General features: G+C 41.1%; 1 non-coding gene across 1 annotated transcript; it reads left to right on the plus strand.

Annotated features, from left to right (window-relative positions):
- Nucleotides 1-4,735: 4,735 nt before the first annotated feature.
- Nucleotides 4,736-4,854, plus strand: LOC145414718 (5S ribosomal RNA). The gene has a single exon (XR_013899917.1). It is a non-coding gene; the product is annotated as a 5S ribosomal RNA (ribosomal RNA).
- The last annotated feature ends 6,036 nt before the right edge of the window (nt 4,855-10,890 follow it).

Raw genomic sequence — 10,890 nt, forward strand, 5'->3', positions numbered from 1 at the left:
GCATGAGGGACATCTTGTGCTATAGACAACACCCCTGTCATTATGTGAGAGGCATATACCACAACTAGGTGCATAAAACAATCACCACATACACATTACACGACCCTTTCAACAACATGTCACCTCCAGATATTCCAATGCAGTCCAAAAGCAAACAGCTACAACAACTGCTGACTGAACAAGGAAGTGCGTACAGTAATATTAAACAAGACAATGATAAGCTTCTATGTGAAGTGTTTGGAAAGAGTTATGGAGATAGGAGCTATTAAGCTGGCATGCATGCACCAAACAGCGATAAAGCAATACCTTCCCTTTCCCAGTGCTGCACAGACAAAAACACCCTCACTTGTGTCAACAGAGGCATAACTTGGGTAACACCACCGCCACCACCATAACCTCTACCGATGCTTGCTGGTAGCCAAAATACTGTACATGATACTAAGACCAATAATCTGCAGATAGTGTGGCTGCCAATGTTCCATCACCTGTACTTTTGATGAAATGTTGCATGTTTTCTCTGGATGCCCTGTAATCATGCATGCTCTTGCTTAAATACCTGTGTCGTGACTTTACATCATCATCATCATCATCCGGACCTCCTTTCCCACCCTAGGGCAGGATGAGGAGTAGCAACGTCCAGACAGCCCAAGTATGCCCAGTCCAATGGACCACGCTTCCATTCACTCATCATTCAAGCCCTCAGAATCCTGGCTCTATCTGCTACATCAAAAACATTCACCACATTCAGTTGCTTCTCATAAACGCACCGAGTGAGTCAATCAGGATGCTGTCACGTTAAGAAGGGTGCCAGATCCATGATCATGCACTTCTTCTCACAACATTCATCCTGCCAGCTCGATCTCTTGTCAGTCCCCTAGCCTAACCAACTTCCATACCTCTCTGCCTCACACATTCATCCACCACATCCCTCCGCCATCTCCTTGGCCTACCGCCCGTCCTCCCTCCTTCAAATTCGCTCATATATACCTTTTTCACCACTCTACTGTTATCCATTCTTTCCACATGACCATGCCATCTCAATACACTCTCTTCAGTTCTGGTGTCCACAGACTTTCTCGCTCTACCTCTTTCACGAATCACATTATTTCGTATCCTATCCACTCTCTGTACTCCACATACATTCCTCAGCAGTCCCATCTCCACTGCTCGCACTCTTCACTTTTCATTTTCGTGCCACATCATAGTCTCACATCCGTAAGTTAAAGTTGGCACTAACACTCCTTCATGTAAGCCTTGTGCAACTGCAACACTCAAGCCTCTGTTTCTTATCAAGGCCTTCATAGCACCAGCTACACTCCTTCCCTGTGTCACTCTATTTTCCATTCCTCTTGCACATTTTCCTATCTTTTCTCTCACTGTACCTAGGTATTTGAACTCTCTCACCAATTCTAGTCTCTCTCCATTCACTTAACATCACACTGGGAGTCACCTTCTCTCTCAATAACCAAACTTTGACTCATTTCTACATTTACTCTCAAGGCACGTCGCTTTCAGACTTCAGCAAAACTCTGCACTAGTCTACCAAGTTCTTGTCCTGTATTTGCAAGTAGTGCTGCGTCATCAGCATACAAAAAAAAATGAGACATGCCACCCATCACCATTCATTACCAACGCCATCCACCTCTCCATTACTCGCGTTTTTACTTCTCTCATCACCCCATCCATATGTTTATTGAACAACCATGGGGACATCACACAGCCTTGTTGCACACCCACACGGATCATCAACCGTTCACTTAGATGCCCATTTACCCTTACGCATGCTTCACTAATATCATAAAAACTTCTTAGGCACCTAGCAGCTTACCATGTACAGTACGCCATACATGTGCAAAACCTTCCACAATCCTTCTCTGTCTACTTTGTCGTATGCTTTTCCCAGATTCATGATTGCCATAAACACCATATAGTCCTTCTCAGAAGCCTTCTTCATTATCTGTCTTACTGCAAATATTCGATCCACACATCCTCTGCCACTCCTAAAGCCACCCTGTTCATCACCCGCTAGGACTTCTTATATCTCTCTTACTTTATAATAATTCTTCCATATACCTTCCCTACCACACTCAATAAACTTATGCCACGATAATTCTTGTACTCACTTCGCTCACCTTTATTTTTGTACAGTGGTATAATCACGGCCTTTTTCCACTCTGCTGGCACAGTTTCACTCATTCATACCTTCTTACATATCTTCAACAAGCTCTTGATATCACTCTCCCCACTTCATTCAGTCATCTCTGCATACACCTCATCAGCCCCAGCTGCTTTCCCATTTTTCAGCCGCTTCACGGCGTTTTTCACCTGTGTGAGTGTCATGTTTCCTGGCACTGCATTCCTTTTCTGCATATCCTCAAAACCAATAATGATTGCAGCCGCTCTGCTCTCTATTCCCATTCACCATGCTTTCAAAATATTCTTTCCATCTGGTCTTTACTTCATCCCCATAGGTTAATAATCTGCCACTTAAATCCTTCACACCATCACATTTCTTTATGCGCTCACTTCTACGTTTCCGCACCTCTTTTCAGAATAACTTTTCAGAGTAATTATTCATTTTTCTTCCTAGATCATCATTTATCTTCTCCTTTTTCCCCTTCTCTAGTCTCTTTACGTGCTTCTTGCTCTCAGTATATTCAGTTCTTATTTCAGTTGAACCCCTGTCCTGTAACCACTCTAGCCACTTATTCCTATTTTCCTCCACTGCTTTATTAACCTCTTCATCCCACTATGCCATACCTTTCTTCTTTCTTGGTACTCCTGCCACACCACACACCGCTTTAGCATTCCTAACTAAACAATTCCTATATGCATTCCACAGGCTGCCCACATCCATTTCATTCTAATTCACTGATTCTGCCTCTTCCCCTAGAGTACTATTGGTCCTGTATTCATCTGCCATTAATTTGATCCTTATCTCATCTTCCAGTCTTTCCCCCTGACTGTTCCTCTCTCTCTCCTGGTTCATCTCACTCCTCTCACATTGATCTTGCATACCACAATCATATGATCTGACAGACCTCAACATCGTCCTCTCACGGCTCTCGAATCAGCAACCATTGCCAGCATCGACCTCTCTACAAGCAAGTAATCAATCAGGCTCCTTTCAACACGATCCCCATTCCCTCTGTATCATGTATATTTACGGGCATCTTTGTGTCTGAAATACGAGTTACAAATGCACAACCTCCTTTCCTGACATATGCATCAGTCGCTTCCCACTATCATTTTCTCCTGGTACTCCATTACAACCCAATATGTCATCCTCAGGACCAGTGCCTAGTGGTTATTTATTCCTATATGAGATGCAAGGTTTACGTACACTGCACGTGTAAAACATTAGCTCCTGCCTGCTATGCAAGAGGACCGGAATGTTTGAAAGTCTTCAGGCCATTTCGTACAGAATATGGCAACACGTAAAAAAAAAAAAAAAAAAAAAAAAGTAGACAAATATGGGTGGAAATAAGAATATAAAATGAAAGGAACTACAGTATGTAAACTGTGCAGATAGATTGTGGAAAAGACCATAAATATATAATTTAGCATTGTTTCTTGGAATGAATGTTATCACAAGGTGAATAAGATGACATTTTGGTAGCCTTGTAAGGTAAATGAAACAAAAACTTTGTTCAACAAAGCTACAGGACAAAAAACTACTTCATGTACTTACTTCTTTTGATGTTATAGCATTAAAGCCAAGCGAAATCAGCGCATCAAAAAGAAGGGGTTATCAATATCAGCTGAATCTGAGCCTTCAGAAGCGGGAAAGAGTTGTTTATTGCTATCAACTTTTTACTCTACTCTCTGCAGTTGCTCTGTCAGGGCTCTAAGCATAAGCCGCATGTCCTGCAAACTATAATTCAGAAGTAGTAAGTAGACCTACAGCAACTGAATATAGTTAAAACAAGGCAGAGATGGAATCTTATGTTTATGATATTTCCTTACAAAAGTGATCTCTCTCACTCACACATACTCACTCTCAGGTCTCCCTCTTTAACCATACTCTCCTTTCAGAAAAATCTCCAAAACCTCAGATTTTCCCTAGCTACCCGCACGAACTTTTCTCACCACAGAGACAATATTAATATGTTGAAAATCCATACTAATTATTGCTAAGCTGTGTGGTAAAAAACCAATAATATAGTTAGCTGGATGAAAATTAACCCCTAGAAGTAGTGCAAAGTTCTTGACGGACACAGAGATGGTCTTTGTCACTCTTACCTTTCGGGGTCATCTTAACAGCTGGAAGATAATTTGCTTTATGTGTTGCTATAATGACCTGCTTGTCAAAAGCATATGTAAGACATCTAGCCATTTACCTTGCAGTAGCTTGACCTGTATACATTTCAGCAATATGCGTTAGTGTATATATATATATATATATATATATATATATATATATATATATATATATATATATATATATAGACCAAAAAATATATAGTGTGGTCACAAACAAACATACCACGGTGAGTTGTCAGGCTTTGGAGCTCAGACGGCCAAATGAAAAGTAAAATGTCGCGCTTGATGACGTCAGCTGAGTGGTGGGTGCATCAGCTGTGTGGTGGGTGCACTGTGATTGGTTGCAAGACACCACATCCATATGTCTCCCCATTGGCGAAACATTTGGAAATAATGCAGAAAAGTACACCGCAGCTTCTGGGCAGTCTATATCACCTACGTTATAGGAGGAAGCACTGTATATACATACCGTACAAACGGCCATACCACGTTGAGTACGCCGTTTCCCGTCCGATCAGTGAAGTTAAGCAACGTTGGGTTTGGTTAGTACTTGGATGGGTGACCACCTGGGAACACCAGATGCTGTTGGCATCCCTACGTGTCAAGTGGGATTGGTGGAGGATTAGTGCCCCTCCTTGTAAAACAATTAACTCTAAGCCCTTGGCCACCCCGTTTGGGATACATGGCGTCTGGCAGTGAATGAAAAATGAAAATATATGCATACAATTTTGTATGCATATTAGAGAAAGGAGAAATTGATAGGATGTGTTCCAGCTTAGAAATAAGATATCTACCATAATGAAGTCGATTTCATTTTTTGTTTCTCCATTTGGGCTTCTCCAGGTCCATTTTCTCCCTGTTCTTTAGTGAAAGAATGTGTTCATTATTCTCACGTTATACATTTCAGCAAAATTTACCACCATTTCACCTATAATTGCCCTCTCCTACTCTGAATTTTTGCTTACATGCTTCTCCATTTCTTGAATTGCCAACTTTTACATTGAAGTCTCTCTTGAGTATAGTATATCTGACTTTTCCATCTTCCATAATCTGGGAGATGTCATTATAGAATATTTGTATTTCTTCATGTGAGCTTTGGGAAGTTGGTGCAATATACTTGTATTACTTTCTGGGTGTATATTGTGTCTAGTCTAATTACAATCCATACTACTCTGTCAGATACACTACTGATTTTAACATTATCGTCTGCAAGATTTCTGTTAATTAGAAATCCTACACTATTAACTCCCTCATTTTGTCTCTCTATAGTTGAATTGGTAGTTATATCTTGGAGCTGAATTAATTTTTTTTCTCTTCTGTGGATCTCATTCAGACCTACACAATCCCAACTAATGTTTTCTATTTCAGTCATTAAGATATCAAGTTTGTAATCACCTGCAAGACTTCTTACATTGTAATTGTAGATCTTCATGGCTTTCTGTTTGTTTAATGTAACTCTCTGATTTGCTGAGGCAGTGCCTACACACTTTTGGTGGCACACTGCCCATAAGCACAGGAGACGGTTCGGCTGAACCTTCAGTAAACGATGATCTAAAAGAAATGCCCGTGAAGTCATTAACGGTACAATTTATGTATGGTTGCGAGGATTATGCCAAATAATCTCACCTCACCTCTCTGCCATATAGCTTCTGGTGAGATGTAATTTTTATTTTATTTTAATATTTGTTTTTTGTGTGTGTGTCACCTCATTAAGTATATTTGGTGGAGCCCTGTATATCATTAGGGGGTCACATTTTCCTTGTTCTCTTAGACGTACACTCGCAGACCATAAAAAGTCTCCCACCTTCGCCGACCCTGAGACGAGGCCTGGGGTCTTTCTGGATGACGGCTCAGCCAAACTATCACCGGCAACATTCACGAACATACTCTTACGAACCCCCCCATGGCTTCGGCACCAGTTATTTAGTGGTTGAAGCATCGTCACTAGGTTGTAGTGAAGTGACTGATTTATTTACATGACTGCCAGCAACTTACGTAAATAAAGAATATAGTCTATATCTGCTTGCTCGTTACAGCGACACTGTGTGTGTGTGTGGGGGGGGGGCGTGCTTGGCAATGATAAAGAATTTACCACAGTATGAGTTATCAGTCATAGCCAATTTATCTATGTTTTATTTCTGCTGCATGTCTCACCTTAGTTACACCATAACTTTGAACGTGTTAATATTTCATCCTGGAATACACCTTAATATGATTATTAATCTACCAGAGATAAGTATCATTAACATGTTATGTCGCAGGGTTAAAGATCTTTTCACAAGTGTTTTTATTAATACTGCAAATGCTACAACCTTTTCACATGTAAACATATGCAGAGCAAACAATTATACGTGTATGCTTACATGGCTATAAGAGAAACATGATCAATGTCTTGTCCCACCACCATCGGCTGCTATGACTGCACATAATCTATCTGGCATGAAAACTACGAGCCTGCTACAAATGTCGGGTGTATTTCCTATTCCATTCCACACATCTCTTGCCTTTCTCATAACCGCTTCCCTAGTCTTCTCCACACCCCACCCACGAACCATATGCACCCAAAGGTTCTCAATAGGTTTACAGTCTGCCCCTTTACTAGGTCAGTCAAGTAAAACAATTTCAGGGTGGGCATCAAACCATCTGCGCACTGCTCAACTGGTATGAATCGGACTCTGGTCCTGCACCATATATATGGGCCGTGGTTCAGGGATGGCATAGGCCCGCACTGAAGGTAAAAAGGATGTTTCTAGTATATTAATATAGTCCTGGGCATTCATGTGTCCTTCAGTATCTGTTACTTCACGCACCCCTCCCCACCACATCCATCCGTGCATGGAAATTGTAACTCGACCACTTGTTGACGATTCACAGATGTTTCTTCGGTTATATCTTCTGTTCAACAATCGCCAAAACTGACGACCCGTAGTAGCAGCGACTGATGAGAAACATTTTTCATCTGTGAAAAATAACTGATCCCCAATAGTCCACACCCAAATATGCATACGTCTCGGCAAAGCGTTTGCGAGCTTCTCAATGTACCTCTGTTAACGCTTCCTTGCTTGCTGGGACGAAACAGCGTAGACCAGCCTTCCCCATTCGCCTCCCGGTTGTTTTTGGATGACATTGAACACCTGACCTCTGAGTTATGCTGCAGGTGGATGAGAGTGGTGTCTGTTCTGTCTCTCAAGGATCCTTTGCTCTTCCTCTGGCGTGGTGATTCATGGCCGTCCCTGTCTTGGCCTGGTGCGCATGTTACATTCAGCCTCATACCTCCGTACCCACTTCCTGAGAGTATCTCTGGTAACACCCAGGAGGCAGCTGATCTCCCTTATGCTCTTCCCTGCTTAATGGTATCCAATGATCAGTGAGCGTTGTGTTATTACTTCCGGTCGATTTGCCCTTGTCCGTGCTGGCCTCGAGCTAACTCGGGCCTGGTCCTCCATACCTGCAATTAAAAGGCATCGGTTCAGTCCCAGGTTAACCTCTATAAAACATCATAAACATCATTAAACATATACTGTAATTATATCCTTTATATTAAGATTACTGGTTATGGTATGACGGGTTATGTCATTTCGTTAGTGACAGATGCGAGCCTTTTCCTGTTAAATGTTTTTCACTAAATTGTTTTTAACGTGCCATAGCAAATACCGCCAGCTGCAGATCGGTACTGTACTGCCAGGAAAACATTGCGTTGGTATTCTTCTATTTTTCGGCACTTACCGTAAATGCCGATCATAACCAGCCTTAATAGATGTTAATAATAGGCCCTAACTGATGGCGGGAAAATATGGCACGTATGACTGACTCAGTCTTATGTGTAATGAAGTGGATAATGGAAGTATCCAGGAGAACGTGGTGAATACAGATGAGGGTTATATGGGGTGGGCTCCGTGTGTGTGTGTATATATATATATATATATATATATATATATATATATATATATATATATATATATATATACACACACACACAACAAGTTTATTGTCAAGCAATAGAATAATATTCAACCAATTTACTTACCAGTAAAGATGCAGGGAGGTGTTGAGAGGCTGCAAGGCTAGTAGTCCCTCTCAGCTGCACTAGAAACGAAGCAGAAGCCAAGCACACATAAAGCTAGGGCAATAGGAAACAGTAGAATTAGTAATGAGGTAAAACAGTTACTATTCATATAACGTTTTTAGTGTCATCTATGACATACTTTCGTGAAATTATACGCAGAAATTATCTACAAAAGAAATGAGCTAACAATTACGTCCCACCATCTATATATCGCCGTCTGGAGTGTGGGAAAATTTTTTCTCCATCCACGGCTACACCTCTGGTCCGTCTCTGTTGTGTAAATATGGCATCAGCTCAGAAGATTCGTGTTCCTAGTTTCATTTCCTGGTCCATCTATCTTATCACGTATTTATTACCTAGTCATACCGGTTTACGGTACTTTGAGGACTGGTATGTAATATTGGAGTATATTAACGTCTATGAAGCCAAGGATTTGGCCTATCTCAATAAAAACGTGATAAATGTGACATGACGTACTGGTTACGAACCCTTAGCCCAGAGGGTTCGCGGTGTATGTTCGTACGTGTGTTGCCCGTGATAGTTTGGCTGAGCCATCATCCAGAAAAACCCCAGGCCTCGTCTCTGGATCGGCGGAGGTGGGAGATTTTTTATGGTCTTCGAGTGTACCTCCTATATCTACAAAACCTTGCACTATGTGCCACCCAGGGACGTGCCAAGTAGTAGTGAGATCCTGCCCTTGGTTATACTTTACAAATATACAGAATTATATATATATATATATATATATATATATATATATATATATATATATATATATATATATATATATATATATATATATATATATATATATATATATATATATATATATATATATATATATATATATATATATATATATATATATCCATTAGAGAGTCGGACAGAAAAGGGATGAGAATTTGTTGCTTGATGGGTCCTACGTGCCCGTCGTAAAGGTGGAGGGATGCAAGCAGACAGTTCAGGGGAGCAGTGACCATTGAAGTAGCAATAGAAAAGAGATAAAAATGTAACAGTGCGGCAAAAGAGACAGAGGTTGAAGGAAGCCAGTAAGAGGAAGTGAGCTGATGAGGCAGAAAGCCTTTGACTCACCTATTGAGAAGAGTTTTATGTGGGGAGCCTCCCCACACAGGACAGTTATACTCTACACATGGGCAAATAAAACCTGTGTGTAAAGTCAACAACTGTGCAGAGGTAAAGAAGTCACGTAGTCGGCTTAGCACACCTAATCTCTTGGAAGCAAATTTTACAAGAGATGTAATATGATCTTTCCAAGATAAGTCCCAAGAGAATGAAACCCCAAGAATGTTTAAGGATGATGTAGACTTAACTTGGATATTATTAAACATTAGTGGATACTCCTGTGTAAGATTTTGTCGAGTTGGTAGGTGTAAGAACTGAGTCTTTGATGCATTAAAAACAACAAGATTATTATTACCCCATTCAGGGATACGAGCCAAGTCAGACATTAGGTGTGCCATAGCCTCATCCATTGTTTGTTGAAGTAACTGCTGAGATGGACGTTGCAAGAACTGAATGGAAAGGTGAAGGGCAGAATCATTAGCTTATGAGTGGACATATTTAGATGTACAGTTTGGAAGATCACTGATGAATAAAAGAAGAAAGTTGGTGATAGGACAGAGCCCTGAGGAACACCACTGTTGACAGATTATGGACAAGAACAATGGCTGTCTACAACAGCAGCTATAGAACGACCAGAAAGGAAGCCATAGATGAAGGCACAGACAGGAGAGAAACCATAAGAGGGCAGTTGGAAATTAAAGATTTATGCCAGACTCGATTGAAAACCTTTGAGATAACAATTGCAATGGCAAAGCTTTCGCCAAAGTCCCGAAAGGAGGATGATCAGGAGTCGGAAAGGTCGGTGAGGAGATCGCCAGTGGAGTGTCCCTGATGAAACCCGTACTGACGATCAGAAAAGTTACGACAGGAAAGATGCTTTAAAATTTTTCTGTTAAGAATAGACTTGTAAACTTTTAAGACACAGGATGTTAAAGCAATTGGACGATAGTTAGAGAGTTGGGTATGGTCACCCTTCTTTGGGACTGGCTGAATGAAAGCAAACTTCCAGCAAGAAGGAAAGGTACAAGTTGACAGACAAAGGCAAAAGAGTTTACCCACGCTGGGTGTTAGCACAGAAGCACAGTTCTTGAGGACAACAGGAGAGGCCCGATCAGGCCCATATGCCTAGTTAGTACTGAGGCCAGTGATGACAGAAAAAACATCAGCTGAAGAATTTTTAATGTTAGCCATAAGGAAGTCAGAGGGGGGAAGTGATGGAGGAACAGCACCGGAAAGTCTAAGATGGAATTGGAGGAGAAAATCTAAGCAAAGAGATCTGCTTTATCATTAGAAGACATAGTGGCAAAGCCATCAGAGTAGAAAAGAGGAGGGAAGGATGATGAGGTAAAGTTGTTAGAAAGGTTTTTGGCGAGGTGCCAGAAGGAGCAGGAAGAATTCGAGTTGGAGAGTTGAGAGCATTTAGTACGGATGAAATTATTTTTAGCAGCGTGAAGAACAGACTTAGCACAATTCCTGGC

Source organism: Coenobita brevimanus, chromosome 100 (genome assembly GCF_032717465.1).
Source record: "Coenobita brevimanus isolate Jiangsu-jjx chromosome 100, ASM3271746v2, whole genome shotgun sequence".
NCBI lineage: Eukaryota > Metazoa > Arthropoda > Malacostraca > Decapoda > Coenobitidae > Coenobita > Coenobita brevimanus.